The sequence below is a fragment of the Loxodonta africana genome, chromosome 10, assembly GCF_030014295.1.
Source record: "Loxodonta africana isolate mLoxAfr1 chromosome 10, mLoxAfr1.hap2, whole genome shotgun sequence".
Taxonomy (NCBI): Eukaryota; Metazoa; Chordata; class Mammalia; order Proboscidea; family Elephantidae; genus Loxodonta; species Loxodonta africana.
In genome coordinates, this window is record NC_087351.1 from 102,619,669 (window position 1) to 102,639,131 (window position 19,463).

At 45.1% G+C, this 19,463-nt stretch overlaps 1 protein-coding gene across 9 annotated transcripts in view; it reads right to left on the minus strand.

Moving 5' to 3' along the window:
* The window catches only part of FOXN3 (forkhead box N3), a 460,304-nt gene that overhangs the window by 289,400 nt on the left and 151,441 nt on the right, over positions 1 to 19,463 (minus strand). For 7 of the 9 annotated variants that reach the window (XM_064292850.1, XM_023546473.2, XM_010588798.3 and 4 more), the window contains one exon: positions 17,542 to 17,603. The exons of the other annotated variants lie outside the window; for them this stretch is intronic. The gene's annotated coding sequence lies outside the window, so the exon portion shown is untranslated. The remainder of the gene's footprint in view (positions 1 to 17,541; positions 17,604 to 19,463) is intronic. 9 annotated transcript variants of the gene reach the window in all.

Here is a 19,463-nt window from a genome sequence, read left to right on the forward strand (position 1 = left end):
ATAAAGTGGGCATATATAATACTAGCCACCTTGTATTGTTGTTAGTTGCCGTTGAGTCTATCCCGACTTATGGCGACCCAACGTGTTACAGGGTAGAACTGCTCCACAGGGTTTTGTTGGCTGTAATCTTTATGGAGGCAGATTGCCAGGGCTTTCTTCTGCAGTGCTGCTGGGTTTCTTTTTCAGTGCTGCTGCATGGCTTTGAACCGTCAACCTTTAGGTCAGTTACCTGTTACCGTCAAGTCGATTCTGACTCATAGGAACCCTATAGAACAGAGTAGAACTGGCCCACAGGGTTTCCAAGAAGCGCCTGGTGAATTGGAACTCCCAACCTTTTTAGTTAGCAGCCGTAGCTCTTAACCACTGCTCCAGCAGGGTTTCCTTTAGGTTAGTTGTCTAGTGCAAACCATTTGTGCCCACCAGGGGCCTGCAAGGGTACTAAATAATTACATAAGCTGGCATATGTACAGTATCCAGCCTGGCACAACCAACCAGTTGCCATCAAGTCAATTCTGAGTCATAGCGAGCCCATGTGTATTAGAGAAGAACTTAAGAAGTAGATCACCAGGCTTGTCTTCTGAAGTGCCTCTGGATGGACTCAAACCTCCAGCCTCCTGGTTGGCAGCCGAGCCCATTAACCATTTGCACCACCCATGGCACCGTGTAAGTGCTATACAAGCATTTGCTATTATTATGTACAATATAAAAAGAATTATAACAGAAGGAGAGTTCAGAGCTGACTTGAAAAATTATTTGCTCTTTATTTATGTCCCTCGTTCCAGTCCTAATACATTAAATTTGCCTCAAACTGGTCTGTTTTCTTCTAAGCAGAATGATTAAACCCTCCATTTCTTTCTTTACAGTTTAAGCTATGAAGAAATCACTAAAATTCTTCCCTAGAGTTCTTTAGAATTTCCCAGTATCTTCTACCATTCCCCAAAGACCGCTGAAAAACTTTTTCAGTCCTTGGTCCAGCTTCGCCCTGTGCCCCCAAGCCTCTGTCGAAAGAAGGACAAACAGCACTTGGCTCTTAAAACAGCAAAACTGAAATAAACTTACCTGACCATGATGACAAAGATCTCACATTCCAGCCCAGTTTGTACCTAACACTGCCTTTGGAGAATATGCGTATTCCTCCCTGGGAGTCACAGTGGGTAAGCTGATTGTGTTGGCAGTTAGCTTGTAGGATCTTTTTTTTCTCAGGTTTTTCTCAAGGAGCCCTGGTGGTGCAATAGTTAAACGCTGGGCTGCTAACTGAAAGGCTGGCAGTTTGAACCCCCCTAGGGGCTCTGTGGAGCAAGACCCAGTGATCTGTTCCCGTAAAGATTACAGCCTATGGGACAGTTCTATTCTGTCACATGGGGTCACTACGAGTCCAAAAAAAACCCCGACTTGATGGCACCTAACAACAACAACAACATGTTCCTCTCTGGAGAAAGCAATCAGTCGTCGCATCGCTAGTAACACTTTCTAAGCTGCCAGTGTTAAAACCTCATAGCAAATGGGACAATTGCTCCTGGCTCTCTGCAGCCAATAAAAACAGTTCATTGCCGTGGGCCATGGTGTGAGCAGGGAGCTTGGGGTAACACAATCATCCTAACTATGGTCCACGTTCAGATGTGAGACATGGGAGAGCCTGTGGAATCTAGCGTCGACTGTGTGTAATGGAACGTTCTGTATGTGCAGGAAAATGATGCCACTCTGCCCTTTAGTAGTGCAGAACTCACCCAGCGCTGGTTAGTTTAGGGGCTTCAAATGCCCCGACTTTTCCACAATGTCTTCCTTTTCCCATGTCTCTCTGGTGACCACAGGCCTGTATTCATGGACTGACTGGCTCGTGTTAAGGTACGCATAGTCTATTACCTGGAAATCAATTTCCCAACTTCATCCTAACTAGCCGGTCTTCCCAGCCATGGACATAATTTACACATTAGCCCACACCCAATCGTGGGGCCTGCTCAGTTCTCAAACTGAAAATTTCTTATAGCCAAGCTGACTTTCCACCTCAACATCAAGAACAGAGAAGAGACAACCTTCTACAGCAGGGGTCAGCAAACTATAACCTGGGGGCCAAATCCTGCCTGTTTTTATAAATAAAGTTTTATTGTAACACAGCCACACTCATTTGTTTGTGTACTGACTATGGTACGAAGGCAGAATTGAGTAGTTGCAACAGAAACCATATAATCTACAAAGCCACCACAAATTTAACAGAGGTCCCTGATGGCTATGACTCATGGTTTAAAAGGGAACAGTTTCCTAACAAGTTAGCAGGAGGAAACTTGGGTTCAAGTGCTGTTCAGCTTTGTGAGGTCATACTAGTATTTTCACCTCTCTGCTACCACTTCATTCATAAAATGGGATTAGTTGTGGGTGGCAACACCATGACAAATAATTAGCTAACAGCCCAGCATGGGCACTTTGAACATGCTATGATAAGAACAGGCTATTTGTTTTCTTAAGGGCAAATGGTCCTGTCTTGGTACACCACTTGTCGTGGATTGAATTATGTCCTCCCAAAAATGAGTGTATCAATTTGGTTAGGCCACAATTCCCAGTATCCTATGGTTGTCCTCCATTTTTGTGATTATAATTTTATTTTTAAAAGGATTAGGGTAGGATTGTAACACCACCCTTACCCAGGTCACATCCCTGATCCAATATTTCCCTGGGGTGTGGCCTGCACCACCTTTTATCTCTCAAGAGGTAAAAAGGAAAGGGAAGCAGCAGAGAGCTGGAGAACTCATATCACCAAGAAAGTAGTGCTGGGAGCAGAGCGCGTCCTTTGGACCCGAGGTTCCTGAGCTGAGATGCTCCCAGGTGAATGGGAGACTGATGACAAGGACCTTCTTCCTCCAGAGCCGACAGAGAGAGAAAGCCTTTCCCTGGAGCCGATGCCCAATAATCAGACTTCTGGCCTACTGGACTATGAGAGAATAAATTTCTCTTTGTTGACGCCATCCACCTGCGGTATTTCTGTTATCGCACCACTAGATGACTAAGACACCACTGTTTCATGGCTGGAATAGGAAATGCTTCTTTTTAGCCAGCTGGATGTACATATGTGGAGTCCCCACTTGGCACAATCAGTTAAGCACTAGACTACTAACAAAAAGTTTGGCGGTTCAAACCCACCTGGAGGTATCTCCAAAGAAAGACCTGGCAGTCTGCTTCCAAAAGGTCTCAGCCTTGAAAACCTTCTGCAGGCAGTTCTAGGATCAGGGCGTGCAGTGGTTAGGGTCAGAGAAGGGAGTGTGGGTGGTGTCAGAACAGAAGTGGAGCAGAACCAATAGTAAACTGGCTTGGACTGAGCAACACAGTTTGGTGTCAGAGAAGTGAGAAATGGGATTTGATATTTTCCACATACATTTGGTGTCAGAGAAGTGGGATTTGATATCTCTTTTACAGATACACACTGGTGAATTGCTCTTCAGAAAGGTAGTTCTAATTTGTATCCCCCAACATCGATTATGACAGTGAAAAGCCTAGTGTTTTCCCCAGAGAGATGTGTGTGAGTGAGTTGAGGGGGAAATTGTAGAATCCCTCGGTAGGTGGTTTAATGAAGAACCGAGGGCTGGACTTTGGGTTCACTGAGGTATTTGGCAACCCTACGCAGTATAAAATATGCTTCTGAACTGTCATCAGGCTCCCTCCAACACCCTCTCTGCCGAAAAATACTGCATGGCATCTAACAGTGCCACGAGGAGATTTACCAACTCCCTACCGTCCAGGTGAGTCCCTGGGTGGTGCAGGTTAACTCACTAGGCTACTAACCAAAAGGTTGGAGGTTCGAGTCCACTCAGAGGTACCTCAGAAGAAAGGCCTGGCAATCTACTTCTGAAAAACCAGTCACTGAAAACCGTGTATTGCCCTGAGATAATCTTTAAAGATTAAACCTTCTACCAAAACATCCCCTGAAGTCTTCCTAAAACCAAACAATAGTTTAGCTTAACGAGTAAAGAATGTCTGCCTTGAGCATTATGCTCTTTTAATTAACATCTATCTATCTGCACAACTCAAAGATTAGATAGGAACCGTAGGGGGCAGTGAGTTTATGTTAATGAGAAGGAACAGTCTGGAAAAGGAGGGTGAGAATGCTTGCATGCCTCAAGGAACATCATCAATGTCACTGAATTGTACAAGTGGAAACTGTTGAATTGGTGTGTTCTGCTATGATATTTTCAACAGCAAAAAATAAACTATAAAAAAAGAAAATCCTATTGACCACAGTTTTACTCTGACACACATGGGGTTAACCTGTGTTAGACTCAATGGCAACTGGTACCAACCAAACATATAGGAACCATATCCCACACGTTGGGAACCCAGAAGGTTCCCTGGGATGCAACACAGAAAACCCAGTCTTTCCGAATGAACGGTGGCCCACACCAACTCTGTGTCTCTCTGGTACCCAGTCTGTTTTGCTTGACTATAAATATCCGCAGTTAAATATCCATAGTGGATCGTAGGTGTCTTTTTTCATGCACACACAATAAAGATACACTGTTAACCTCAAAATCTCTCTTCTAATATTTCTTTGAAGGTTCGAACCCACAAGCCGATGCAGGAGAAAGATGTGGCAGTCTGCTGCCATAAAGATTACAGCCTTGAAACTCTAGGAGGTGGTTCTACTCGGTCCTACGGGGTCGCTATGAGTCGGAGTCAACTCGACAGCAATGGGTTTTTCTTAGAAAAAATTTTGTTCTTCCTAATATAAATTCTGTGAAGTAAATTCCAAATGAATATATCTATCAGAGTATTCCAGTTGATATGTCCCCTCCCCGTCCCCGTCCCCGTCCCCGTCCCCGTCCCCGTCCCCGTCCCCGTCCAGGCCACAGAAATCATTTGTTAAGATGAAAACTGTGCTGTGTAGATCTTGATCCAGGCAAACCCGAGGACACGCTCTGGGTAGCCAGTGTTGGCTCGGATGCCAGCAGAAGCATCTTCTCAAGGAAGAGGCCCCGACACCCACCCGACTCTTTCCTTAGGCCACCATGCCACATACAAAGACTTTCTTGGCTTTGAGACAGATACTTAATGAGCTTGGTTCTTCCTCTCCTCCTCCCCCTCCCCGGCCCTCTTCCTTTCCCTCCTCACTCAGAGTTGACTGCCCAGGGAAATCACTGGCTTCTCTCCAAGGTGCTTTTGAGACAGAGAAAGAAGAAAACTTATTTGTTGTCTCTACGTAAGAAACCTTGGATTCAAACCTCACCTCTGACCCAGAACTACTGTGTCAATGTCACCTTCTATGTCTTCTTTTCTCTGTTTTCGAAATGGAGTGATCTCTGCTTCTCTCTTGTGTGTTTCACAAGAACTTCATGGAGAACTAAAGCATACAAATCCCTCATGTGTTCCACCAGGCGGCGCCTCTCTCTAAATCCAATCAAACCAAAGCCAAACCTGTTGCCATCCAGTCAGTTCCGACTCCTAACAACCCTGTAGTACAACCGCCCCATAGGATTTCTAGGCTGTAATCTTTACGGAACCAGATAGCCACATCTTTCTCCCACTGAGCAGCTGGTGGGTTCGAACCGTTGACCTTTCAGTTAGCAGCCAAGCACTGAACCACTGCATCACCAGGGCTCCTTTCTAAATTCAAGGCATTCCTTTCTATCGTTGTTACTTTCTTGAATTACCAGTCGAATGCAGCTCTTCTATGCAAACCTTGCCCACACCTTAGCTTCTGGTGGCAGTGTTCTCAGAATATCTCCTAACCTTATAAAACATCTGTGATTTAAAAGGAAAAAAAAAATTCATTTGGCTCTTCACAAGTAATTAATATTAGCTACTCTTTACCTCATATGCTTTTCCTGTAAACACATGCCCACCACACACACAATGTAGAAGTCCAACTTCTTTTCTTCAACTCAAACCACAGGACTCCAGCACTCAATAGGTAAAAATCTCAAGGCCTATGTTCACATTTATCCACGAAAAAAATTTAGCGGTTCAACATGTTGCCCAGCAAGTCAATCAGAGGACTGAGAAATAAACACAAAAGTTCCTAACTCCGTATTTCCAGTTTTCTTGTGATATGAACAAGACAGAGTTTATTTAAGAAGAAAATGCCAAGGTGACATTTGGAATAACTATGTTTGTGGGGGGCAGGAGGCCAACTTCTAGGACATTTTGCATTCTCTTTGGGAGCAATGGGTAGTGTTGTCAGATCTACAGCCCCAAATGTGTAGCATTCAGCCAACTCACCATAGGGGTCTGGCAGCCTTGCCTGTGGCCTTCTGCCCTTTCCCTCCTCCCTCCCCCTACAACTACAAGGGAGTCTGCCATCAGCAGGCCTCTCAGGAAGGTGGGCTTCTGGGGAGAGCCAGAAAGCAGTCTTCTAAAGAAACCCAGTTGGCCTAAAATTCAGATTACTGAGTAGGTCTTGAGTTAAGGGCAACAGAAAGAAGTTGTGGGTTCAGAGTGGGTGGCCTAGCAAGAGACAGAGCAGAAAACTAATACAAGGGCACTTCTGTCACATGAGTCATACTGGCCATGTCCCATTGTCCCTAAATCACTGATAATGCCACCCTGATAGCAGGATCTGCCTGCTGCCTGGGGACAGAGACCATGGCCCCTGTCTACTCCATTTTCCATCTTTCAAGGGCAATCCTGCTAGACCCAGGTGGCAGAGGAGTCACTATGCAGCTCTTGACACTCAATTCTTGCATTACTGAGTCAGGGGACTGACAGGAAAGAGGCTGCTGTGCCAAAACGGGTGCCTGTCGCAGTTTCCTGGTAGACCCAACTCTGGCCCATTTTATGAGGTCTTCACGTTTTCCCAATTTCCACAAGAATGTCTCTACGCCAGGACTCACTGAGATGTGTTCTGCAGGGTGTAGTATTTTACAGAACTCCGAATATCACTGCCTCAGGAAGGACAGGACAGGCCGACAGCATTAGAAGTAAATATCACGTTGGTACCTGCCCACTGAGGTACTGATGTGTAAAAGTCTGCCGTGACCCGTTGCCGCCATTCACATTTTCTTCCAAGTATCTCAGAGACTCTGGCTCCCACTGGCAGAATCCCATCTCTCTTCCTTTTCCCTCCAGGTCTTGGTTCACCCATGCAGAACCTTCAACAATCCCCTGCAGCCCAACCCAACCCACTGTAAGTCTGCCTTAGAGCTCGGTGCTCTTGGATGGATGACCCCAAGAACTACTCTAGACTTCAGTATCTTCCTCTGTCAATGAGCGGCAGGAACTGTTCATCTCCAAAGTTCTTCCAACTCAGAAAAATTACTATTCTCTATTTTATCTCCTTAAAACTTTGCTCCCTGTGCCTTTGAAAGAAATAACTTTCAAGGTTTGTCATTAAACTAATCTGGAACATGGTGCACACGAAAGAGGTCCCCCAGCGTTGGCCCTGCCTTCCTAGGAGTCTGCAACATTGCGTGGCCTGGAAGCAACACCTTCCCGTCATTGGCTTAAAGTGCTGGTCTAGTTTTCCTGTCTGCAATGGATGGGGGCAGACTGGAAAAATCCTAAGGTCTCTTCAGAGTGAGGAGTCCAAGATTCTTCAAGTAGAAATCTCCAGCTTTCTAGCAAGGGCCAGAATAGGAAGAAAAAAAAAAGCTTGTTTTGATTCAATAGGGTCTTTCATGATACCCCCAAATTAGACACCAATCTGAGCTTCCTCTCATTTTGGTACTGATGTGAGGGTGCTGTTGATGTCCATATAGGTTTGAGGTGAGTCAGCCGGTTCTTTCCCTGAACCAAGCCCTGGGGGCATCTGAGGATGTCTGGTCACAGGTAAGGGGAAGACCATCTGGGAACATGGTGAACCGAGGATCTTGTGTAGTTGTCAGGAGTCCTAGGTCTAAAAATGACCGCTGGTGCCTACATCACGCCCCTTGGTCAACAATTCTAGAAAGAGCCTCTGGACAAAGTTATAATTTAACAAGGCTTCCCTCGGGCTGGCCTTTGGATTTATACATTTTCAGCTCTTTGCATACATAGCCCGTCAATAACTTGTCACCATGCAGATGTCAGCCTGCAAACAGGCCAGAATGAATGGAACTCCACTGTGTCCCTGTGTTCCTTCCAGAGAATTACTGTAGCTTGAGGGTGACAGTCCCACAAGTTAAATCTTCATTACCCCTTGCCTGCCTGTCTTAACACTTTAGATTCCCTTTGTTTTTTTTAGTCTTTGAGTATTTCCACTCACTATCCATTTGAAAAATTTTGAAAGCTTGTATGTATATATTATACAGATTAAATTTAAAAAGCTTACAAAAGATACAAATATTTTTGAAAGTGGACACTGCAGTGTTGGTGGTTGGGTGACGGTGAAGTTTCCAGAATCACTCGATTCCAGAGGAAGACACTATTAGTCCACATCCTGCTGTGTCTAAATATCTCAGCTCCCAGGAAAGGGTCATACCCATGGAGAGTTTTCAGCAAGTAAAAAGGATTCGCCCATTTAAAGCCCCTACCTAGAGCTCGAAGAGGAGCTCTGGTGGTGCAATGGTTAAGCACCTGGCTGCTAACCGAAAGGTAGGCAGTTCCAACCCACACAGCGGCTCCACAGGAGAAAGACCTGGCAATCTGTTCCTGTAAAGGTTACAGCCTAGAAAACTCTATGGGGCAGTTCTACTCTGTCAAATGGGGTCGCTATGAGTCAAAATAGACTCCACAGCACCTAAAAACAACACTTAAAATTCATTTTGGTTTCCTGGGTGGCACAGATGGTTAAATGCTTGACTGCTAATCCAAAGGTTGGCAGTGTGAACCCACTGAGAGGCGCCTCGGAAGAAAGCCCCGGCAACTTACTTCTGAAAGGTCACAGCCTCGAAAACCCTACGGAGTCGTTGTGCTCTGCAGGCATGGGACCACCAAAAGTCGGGATGAACTTGATGGCAGCTAACAACAAAGCTCACTTCTTAACCCTCATTTTATAGATTAAAGCCAGTACCTAAAGTTCATACTAATGTGTAAATGACTGATACCAGGGTCGTTCCCTAGAACAAGCTGGAGGAAAGGTGTGTGTGTTGGGGGAGGGGGGAATGCAGGGATTCCTGTGCTCTCAGGAGGCGTAAAGTTATGTCGCAAGGGTATGTCCTCGAAGCCGGGAGGAAGAGAGGCAAGGCTGAGGGCGCTCAGCACATCGTGCCATTTTCCCCAGAGATGATCATCTTATTCCTAATTTGGTTTTGAAAATAGGGGCATCCCATCATGGTGACCTTCCAAGGAAGGATAATCTACCCACCCTTGGCATAAGCAGTTGATTGCCTGGAGTTGCTGTGGAAAGGTTCCCTGGCCAAGCCCATCTCCAGCTCCTGGCATGCCTGGAGGAGGGCGGGCACGAGCACCACCGAGACGCCCACGGCCATCACGGGAGCAGCACTAATGCAGACACAGGAGGCATCCTCCTCAGCCAGGTGTCCAGGCTGGCAGGCCATCTGGGTGAGGACATGTGCGCTCGCTCCAGTGCCTGCCGCGGGAAGCCCGTGCCGACAGGAGCTTAGCTTAAAACCAGCTTCAAGAAGCTTCCTCAGCCCTGCCCCCTATTAAGATATGTGGCCTTGGGAATCTGCTATTCCATGGAGCCCTGAAAAGAAAAAGAAAAAAAAAAACCGGATATGTTCAGATTCAAGAGCCTGCGGGCAAGAGTCCAGTAAACAAATCGGCTCTGAACGGAATATTGGAAAAAATGTTGGAAAGGGATTGGACTTTGGTTTCAGGTTTCCGAAAACCTGAACACGTGAATCAGATATAAAAGCCTATTAAGAAATGCCTATCTCAAGTACAAGTCTTTGTATTCCCATGTGAAATAACAAACGTATAAAAAGGAACTGAAAGTGTATCACCAAAAGATAAATGTGTCTCTTCAAAAATACTTAGCTCCAAGATTTAAAAAAGATGGGTTAAAAACCCAGTGTAGTGCTTTTTAGTGCTAGGAAAAGACATGCAGGAACCTTAAACAGGGATGGCTAAGTGAAAGAAGCCAGTCTGGGACAGCTACGTACTGGATCATTCCAACTACATGACATTCTGGAAAAAGCAAAACTATAGAGACGGTGAAAGATCAGTGGTTCCCCCTGAACACAGGGCATTTTTAGGGCAGTGAATCTATTCTGTATGCTACTGAAAGGGTGGACACGTGATATCATGCATTTGTCAAAACTCTTACAACCCTACAACACACACAGGAAACCCTAATGTAAACTATGAGCTTTCGTTAATAATAATTTATCAATATTGATTCATCCCCTGTAACCCACCCAACCCAGTTCTCATCCCCTGTAACAAATACCAAATGTTAATAACAGGGGAAACTGCAGGAGAGACAGGAGGCAGTTCTACTCTGTTCTGTAGGGTCAATAGAAGTCGGAATCGACTCGGCAGCAAAGGGTTTGTTTAATAGTGATGAAGCTCTGAGTGGACCCCATCATTTTGGGGGGATATTTGGCAATACTTATTAAAACTTAATATGTACATCGGCTTTTACCCAGCAACTCCTCTTGTAAGTACTGCACAGGAATACCCAACTGTGCACAATATGCACAAATTGTGTATAATAGTTATTTCAGCATCATTTGTAATACAGGAAAGCTGGACAGAACTCCATGCCCATCAACCAGGGATCAGTTAACTAATGCTAATTCATTTGCATAAAGGAAGACTGCAGCTTTTAAAGGGACAAGGGAGAGTAAGGTGCTGACGGAGAAAGATGCTCAGGGGGACATCTGTAGTTGCAGAACTATATATCAGATACATTTTGGTAAAAATAGTACTGTTGTTGTTGTTTTTAGGTGCCGTCGGGTCTATTTTGACTCATGGTGAACCCACTGTCCCATAGGATTTTCTAGGCAGTGATCTTTTCTGCCCGGACTAGAAGACGATGTGTTAATGACCTGTGATATGCACATGACACAGCCTTGCTTGCTGAAAGTGAAGAGGACTTGGAGCACCTACTGATGAAGATCAAAGACTACAGCCTTCAATATGGATTGCTCCTCAACATAAAGAAAATAAAAATCCTCACAACTGGATCAATAAGCAACATCGTGATAAACGGAGAAAGGATTGAAGTTGTCAAGGGTTTCATTTTACTTGGATCCACAATCAACTCTGACGGAAGAAGCAGGTGACGCAGTGCGTTGGGCAAATGTGCTGCAAAAGACCTCTTTAAAGTGTTGAAAAGCAAGGCTGTCACTTTGAGGACTAAGGTGCGCCTGACCCATGCCGTGGTATTTTCAATCGCCTCACATGCAGTCGAAAGCTGGACAATGAACAAGGAAGAATGAAGAAGAATTGATGCCTTTGAATTATGGCATTGTCAAAGAATATTGAATATACCATGGACTGCCAGAAGAATGAGCAAATCTGTCTTGGAATGCTCCTTAGAAGTGAGGATGGTGAGACTTTGTCTCACGTACTTTGGACATGTTATCAGGAGTATCAGTCCCTGGAGAAGGACATCATGCTTAGTAAAGTAGAGGGTCAGCAAAAAAGAGGAAGACCCTCAATGAGATGGACTGACACAGTGGCTGAAACAATGGGCTCAACACAGCAATGATTGTGAGGACGGTGCAGGGCCAGGCAGTGTTTGTTCTATTTTACATAGGGCTGCTATGAGTCAGAACTGACTCTCCAGCACCTAACAGCAACAAAGACAGCCTCCTAAACCGTGAGAAAATAAATTTCTGTTTGTTAAAGCCATTCACTTGTGGCATTCCTTTTATAGCAGCACTTGGTTGCCCAGTGGTTAAAGCACTCAGCTGCTAACCGAAAGGTTGACAGTTCGAACCCACCAGCCACTCCATGGGAGAACAATGTGGCAGTCTGCTTCTGTAAAGATCACAGCTTTGGAAATCCTGTGGGGGCAGTTCTGCTCTGTCCTATAGGGTTGCTATGAGTCAGAATCGACTCGACAGCAGTCGGTTTAGATAACTAAGACAGGATTTGGTTCTGGAAGAGTGGGGTGTTGCTTTTACAGATACCTAAAATGTGTAAGTGGTTTTGGAACTGGGTAATGGGTGGGGGCGGGAAGAGTTTTAAGGTGCCTAATAGAAAAAGCCTAGGTTTCCTTGAAGAAATTTTGGTAGAATTATGGACATCAAAGGCAATTCTGGTGAGGGCTCAGAAGGAAGTGAGGAGAGCTATAGAGAAAGTCTCTGTCATCTTAGGGAATACATATGGTGCCAGAAACAGAGTGCTGCTAGAAATGTGGATGTTAAATGTGCTTCTGGTGAGGCTTTAAAAGAAAACGATAAATGTGTGATTGGACAATGAAGGAAGGGCGATGCTTTTTATGCAGTGGCGAAGAACTTATCTGAATTATGTTCAAATGTTTGATGGAAGGTAGAACTTCTAAGTAATGAACTTGGATATCTGGCTGATGAGATTTCTAAGCAAAATCTTACAGAGGCTGCTTGGTTTCTCTTTGCCACTTACAGTAAAACGAGAGAGGAAAGAGATGGACTTAAAGATGAACTGGGCAAAATGAAAACAGAACTTAAAGATTTGGAAAACTCTATAGTACAGACTAAGGACATGTGTCCTAGAATGTTCACCAAGGATGTGACCACACAATCTTTTGTTAAAGAGATTAAGCCTGTGACTGATGGATCTAACCAACTACCACAGTAGAAAATCCATCAGCTTAGACTGAAGAGGTCAGAGACAGGATGAAAGGAAAGAAAACTGTCTGCCTCTTGGAATTCTACAGGCAGGAAACAGGCTAAACGAGATATGTCTGTTGACCTCCAAGAAAAGAAAAGACTATCCCTGAAGAAGTTCAGAGATCAGCAGAACTGTTGGAAGGAGCACGGGAAGCAGGGACTTCAAGGTTTCAAAGTGTTGGGCCACATTCTCCTGCACCTCGAAGGGTCAGGCCACTGCCTTCTAGGTGCCAAAGAGTTAGGGTTTTACCAACCTGGTTCTGAACTGCCATTAAGGTGTGCCAGGGGCATGGGGCTGCCATGCCCAAGGGGCAGAAGTGCAGGGCCGGCCAGGGTTGAGGTGATGAGGTCACCACTCAGATGGACTAGGAGAATGGGGTCGCCCAAAGCCAAGGGAGCAGAGTTGCCATCCCTGTGGGCCTGGAAGGCAAAGCTGAAGCCTAGAGCCTACGAGCCTCCACCAGAATCCACAGGACATGGCCAACACCCAGAATCTGAAGGGCAGTACCATGGCCCAGATGGTTTCAGAGAACAGGATTATTTCCAAGCCTTGAAAACTAACATAAATTGTTCTTTTGGGTTTTGAACTTGGTTGGTGCCTATTATCCCATCTTTCCCTTCAATTTCTCCCATTTGTAATGGAAATGTCTACCTTGTGTGTCTTGTACCATTGTACTTTGGAAACAGATAACTTGTAATCTAGCTTTCACAGGTTCACAGATGAAGAGGAATTTTGCCCCAGAATGAAATTTACCTAAAGTTTTACCCGTATTTGATTTAGAGGATTCAAAAGATGATATTTTGCACTTGGAGTTGATTGAGGACTTTTGGAATGATGTGATGGGATAAATGTGTTTTGCATGTGGCAAGGATATAAATTTTGGGAGGCCAAAGGGTGGAACGTTATGGATTAAATTGTGTTCCCCAAAAACATGTGTTGTAAATCCTAGCTGCTATGCCTGTGGTTATAACGTCTTTTGGGAATGGGTTGTCTTTGTTACATTAATGAGACGGGATTAGTGTAGGGTGTGTCTTAAATCAGTCTCTTTTGAGATATAAAAGAGATTAAACAAGCAAGCCAAGAAGCAGAGATAGAGGAAGAGAGATGCCAAGCCACGTGAAGACTGCCCAAGAGCAGAAGCTCAGAAGAGAGAAGGACATTCCTCCAGAGCCAACAAAGAGAGAAAGCCTTCCCCTAGAGCTGGCACCCTGAATTCAGACTTCTAGCCTCCTACACTGTGAGGAAATAAATTTCTGTTTGTTACAGCCATCCACTTGCAGTATTTGTGATATAGCAGCACTAGATAGCTAACATATTGGGCAAGGGAGATTTGGGAGAAATCAGAAGTAGATGCAATTGGGCTCATAGAGGGCTGTGAAGCTAAATCCGGACATCTGTCTTGCCTGCATAAACATCTCTCTTGATGTCGGAGGGAGTAGGTAGGAGATTTGGAGAAAGAGAGGTGATGTGGTCTAACATCTGACCAGAGAGATGATTGCGAATCCTGCTGCTTCTACAACCCAGATATTCTGGGGCTTTTTCTCTTTAAGAAATATTCATCATTTTCTATGGCTGTTTTCATCTGAATCACATCCCTCTGCCTGGACCAGGACTCGCTCTCTCTCTGGGTGTACAGGCTTGTCTCTACTTGCTTCATCTCTGTATTAACGGCACATGAGATACACTTTTGAAGACATCCACTTGGACAGCACTTGGACTCTGTTGAAGTACCCTTCACCTCCTTGGCCTGGGATTAGTACATTGTTCTGCCCTCAAACTTAGCATGCTGGTTAAGCCATAGATGCCAGCTGCCACTGGGACACCATTTTACCAAATATTGTACAATGCAGTTCTCAGGAAAACTACCCCATGACTTCTGTACTCAGCAGGGAGATTCTGTATTAACTGGAAGCTGGGCTATTATGTTTCTGAATAATCTGGGTTTCAAGTGCAGTCTTGGCAGGCCTGAAAACAAGTAAGTACCCAAAAAAGTTATCCGGCTGCCCTTCCAACTCTGCCTGGTACTTTGTCTTGGGTGTGGTGCTCTCTCTTCTGAGCCTCAGAGAAAGGGGCAATCAAGACCCCCCATAGGTTCCAGTCAACGGCTACAGCAAGAAATTTTGGCAGATCTGGCTCTGGAAAAGATAAAGCCTTAAATAAAGATTAGCGGTTCCAGCTCTACTCACAGCCAAGAGTCAAAGTCGTTATTTGCTGAGCAGAAAAGGACAAAAGGAAACACATTTTGTTTGCAAGCTCTCCAAACAGACTGGAAAATGCAGTAGGAAATTCCTAATTCTCGACTGCTTATCCTGCCTCTCTCTCGTAAGGAGACCAAGCTAATATGTTCCTTTAGTGTTTTGATTTCTGAATCACAAACTATCAATTGGCTCTCTGAATAGAAGACCAAGACTTGTGTGAGGTACCTCCCTTAGGATAGAAATGAGGCCATTTTAATAACGTCCTTAAAATGACAATATTATGACACTGTTACTACTTCAAACCAGAAAAGGTTTGGAAAACCTTCGAGAGGGAACATCTAAAAGGTCACACTACTTCTTGAAGATGCACTAAGGAGCCGGGTCACAGAAAAAGTGCCCTTTTAATCAGAGTAAAATTAAATCTGCACCCAAACTGTTAGCCTTTCATGGACGATGATGGCATATTTGTTTTGGAAGAAACCTTAGGCTCATCTAGTCCGTAACCATCATTTTGTGGATGGGAAAATGAGGTCCAGCGAGATTAAATAACTTAACCTAGAACACGCAGTGAGCTGGCACTGAACGGAGACTAGAACGCTAGACTCCCAATCCAGTGCTCTTCCTTATGCCATGGCCTCTGACATCTGTTCACACACACACTGCCAAGGAATGTCAAGGTGGGCCCTAGCAGCCCAGGCTGCACTGGAATTCTCTCAGCAGCCCCCAGCACACTTACCTGGGATCCACTCTTCACTTTCCTGTCTTTAAAAAGCAAAGCTACCTCTCAAAGGTGGGAGGTGGGCCCTTATTTGTCTTGCATTTGCTCTAAAAGACAGGGACATCCTAGTTACTGCTTTCCCATGAAGCTTCGCAGCCTGTGTCTAACAGGGCTGCCACCACAAAATGACATTCTCAAAAGGTCAGAGCCAGTACTGACTGCTTCGATTAAATGAGAATGCTCCTTTCTTGGTGGATGGGTGTGTTTAATCTGTGTGGGACTCAGTGACCAGCAAGAATCTCTCTCCCTCTTCAGAAGACTTGGAGGAAATATCTAAATCACGCCCAACACCTAGTCTCCTCATGTATAACAAATGTCAATGATATGCAAACACCGACGCTGTGCTGAAACCAGGTTTGTCAGGGTGGACGGGGAGCGGGCTCTTCTTCTCTTGGCCTCTCAGGATTCTTTATTGCTCAAAAGGCTATGGAGTTTCTTTTTGGAGTGATGGAAATGTTCTGGAATTAGGAAGTGGTGATGTTTGTGCAACTTTGTGGATATACTAAAAAAATCACTGCTTCATACACTTCAAAAGGGTGAACTTTATGGTATATGAATTACATCTCAATAGTAATTGGAGAAATAAATAACTTGATCTAGAACATGCAGTGCGCTGGGGCTGAGCAGAGACTTATTAAGAAACAGCTTGGGCACCCCATCACTCCCTCACTCCAGGAGGCTGTGGGCTGGGCAGACTCAGGAAGGTGAGCCAGGGAGGTAGAGGAGAATCAGGGGTAGACATCAAGTCACAGCTTCAGCTTTAAAACCGTTAACCCACTGCTGTTGAGACGATTCCAACTCACAGCAACCCTATGGGTCAGAGTAGAGCTGTCCCACAGGGTTTCCAAGGCTGAAATCTCTATGGAACATGACTGCCACATATCCTTCTCCTATGGAGCAGCTGGTAGGTTTGAACCATCAACCTTTTGGCTAGCAGTTGAGCACTTAAGCACTGTGCTACCAGGGCTCCTTGTTTTGATGTGTTTACACCCATGAAACCATCACCAAAATCAAGAAAATGAGTATATATTACCTGTCACGGATTGAATTGTGTCCCTCCAAAATATCTGTCAACTTGGCTAGATCATGATTCCCAGTATTGTATGATTGTCCAGCATTTTGTCATCTGTGATTTCGCTATGTGTAGTAAATCCTATCACTATGATGTCATGACCTGGATTAGCAGCAGTTATATTATGAGATCTACAAGATAAGACAATGGCTTAAGCCAATCTCTTTTGAGGTATAAAAGAGAGAAGCAAGCAGTGAGACATGGGGCCCTCATACCACCAAAAAGCAGTGCCGGGAGCAGAGTGTGTCCTTTGGATCCAGGGTTCCCATGCTAAGATGCAACCAGACCAAGGGAAAACTGATGACAAGGACCTTCCTCCAGAGCTGGCCAAGAGAGAAAGCCTTCTCCTGGAGCTGGCGCTCTGAATTCGGACTTCTAGCCTACCAGACTGTGAGAGAATAAACTTCTCTCTGTTAAAACCATCCACTTGTGGTATTTCTGTTATAGCAGCACTAGGTGACTAAGACATTACCTCTTGAAATTTCCTCATGCACCTTTGTAACTGTTCCCTCTTGTCGCCCTCTCCCCCGCCCCCGCCAGCCCTCCAGTACTCACCCTGCCCCAGCAATTGTTTAACCTGCTTCTGTCACTATAGAAGAGTTTGCATTTTCTGGAGTTTTATAAAAACTGATTCATACAATGTGCCCAGTTCTTTTCAGGTGAAAGTTCTGGATGCAAACTGAACACCTTCCTGCTCCCTCCCTGAGCTTCGCAAGAAACCACACCAGCAGAGCCAGGGCTGGGCATGCTCTCGGCCCAGTAAAGGGTTGGCTCAGAGAGGAAGCAGCTGCCCAAACCACCCAGGCTTCCACTCCCACAGCTGAGGACACGCCAGGCCCCTTATCCACTTTGAAGCAACCAATCCTTACCCACAGCAGGTCTTCCTAGCCAAGCAGGTTGCGTTCACTTCTTCTCACAGCTCTTGGTTCTTCTAGAGCGGAGAGAAAGTATTTCAATAAAGCCACTCTCCCCTAGTAAAGAATGTCTGACTTGAGCATTGTGCTCTTTTAAGAACTATCTGTATAAGATCAAATTGACAACAGCAAATTGAAAGGTTAGATAGGAAGCTTAGGGGGCAGTGAGTTTATGTTAACAGGGAAAGAACAATTCCAAAAAGGAGGGTGAGAATCGTACAACTTGAAGAACGTAATTGGTGTCACTGAATTGTACAGGTAGGAATTGTTGGACTGGTCTATGTTCTGCTGTGTATATTCTCAACAACAACAAAAAATAAATTATTAAAAAAAAAAAAAAAAAGCCACCATCCCACAGAGACATCTGGCTTCTGAGTGTTTTCATTCTAGCCTCACACTGGGGCTTAGGACATAGCACCGTTGCTCCAGGGTAAAAAGATGTTGGGGCTTCCCTGATGGGCTGGCCTTGGACCAGTGCCTGGGGCACCAAAGATATGCAGGATGGTGGTCCATCACCCAGGCAGACTCCCAGCACCCTGGCCCCCTGCAAAGAGTAGAGCACATGAAGGGGACCCCAGTATCTCCAGATTCCATCAGCTGAGTGGCAAATGTGGACACAAAAGAAGAGTGTGGCATCATATATGAGAGGGGCTATGGGATGCCTTCATCTTCTTGAGGTTTCCCAGGTCTGCCCCATTTCCTAGACCTGGGGAGGCCCTAAGCTAACTCAGAGTGTAGAGGGCAACTCAGGTGCCTACCCTTCTTGCAGACGGCTTTCCTCAAAATCATGGCCAAGGGCTCCCATCCTCCACAGCATGCTGCAGAGCGATCTGGGTGCCATGTACACCCATAATGCCAAACTGCTTTTCCAGCAACTCCTGGAAAACTTCTGAGTGATTCCTCATTCTCATAAATTTTTACTGAGAAAGCTTTTTTAACTTAGTCTCTGATGTGGAAATGGGCTTAGGTAGTGCAAATGGTTAATATGCTTGGCTGCTAACAGAAAAGGTTGGAGGTTCGAGTCCACTCAGAGGTGCCTTGGAAAAAAGGCCTGGCAATCTACTTACAAAAAAGTCAGCCACTGAAAACCTTATGGAGCACAGTTCTACTCTGACATACATGGGATCGCCATGAGTTGAAATCTACTCAACAGCAACTGGATTTGGTCGGTAATATCTGGATGGAAGTTTTCAAGATGGCCACATGGTACGTCTTGTAGCTCTGACCAAGTACAAAAGGGGCTGCCTCAAAGTCACAGGTTGCGGCTTTGCAAAGAATGTGAAGAGTGATCGAGCACCTGCCATCTGAGCTCTTTGTTATTTCAGGTGCCAGAGGCCACATTACATTCTCTTCAGTTGGTGAAAATTTGTTACGGATTGCCTGACGTGGAAGACGCACTTGGAAATTTCCACTTTTAGTCTCAACTCTGGAGTTATCTAGATGCTGCAGGTTTAGGACACCGCTCTAGATCGGATTGTAATATGAATTGCAAGTGCTTATTCTTGTTTTCAGGTTTATGTGGACAACGTTCATTTCTACAGGCTGATTAATCAGATAGAATCCTGGCATCATCCACATTCCCATCTCATTTGCTTTATTCACTTTTACAAGTTCTATACCAAAACAAAAAAGAGTTTCTACCAGCTGCCCCCCAGGATTCACAGTATGAATCCCACTGAACATATAGGCAGGGAGAAGTCAACAAGCAAACCAAGGTCTGCCCCTCCACGGAGCACCCCCAGTGCTCCAGCCTCCAGGAACTCTGACCGCCACTGGTCAGCCCATCACTTGCACAGAATTTTCCTTTCATCTCTTTTGCTTTAATATCTGCCCTCTCCTAAGTCATAACTCAGTTCAGTAAGACATACAAATTAATC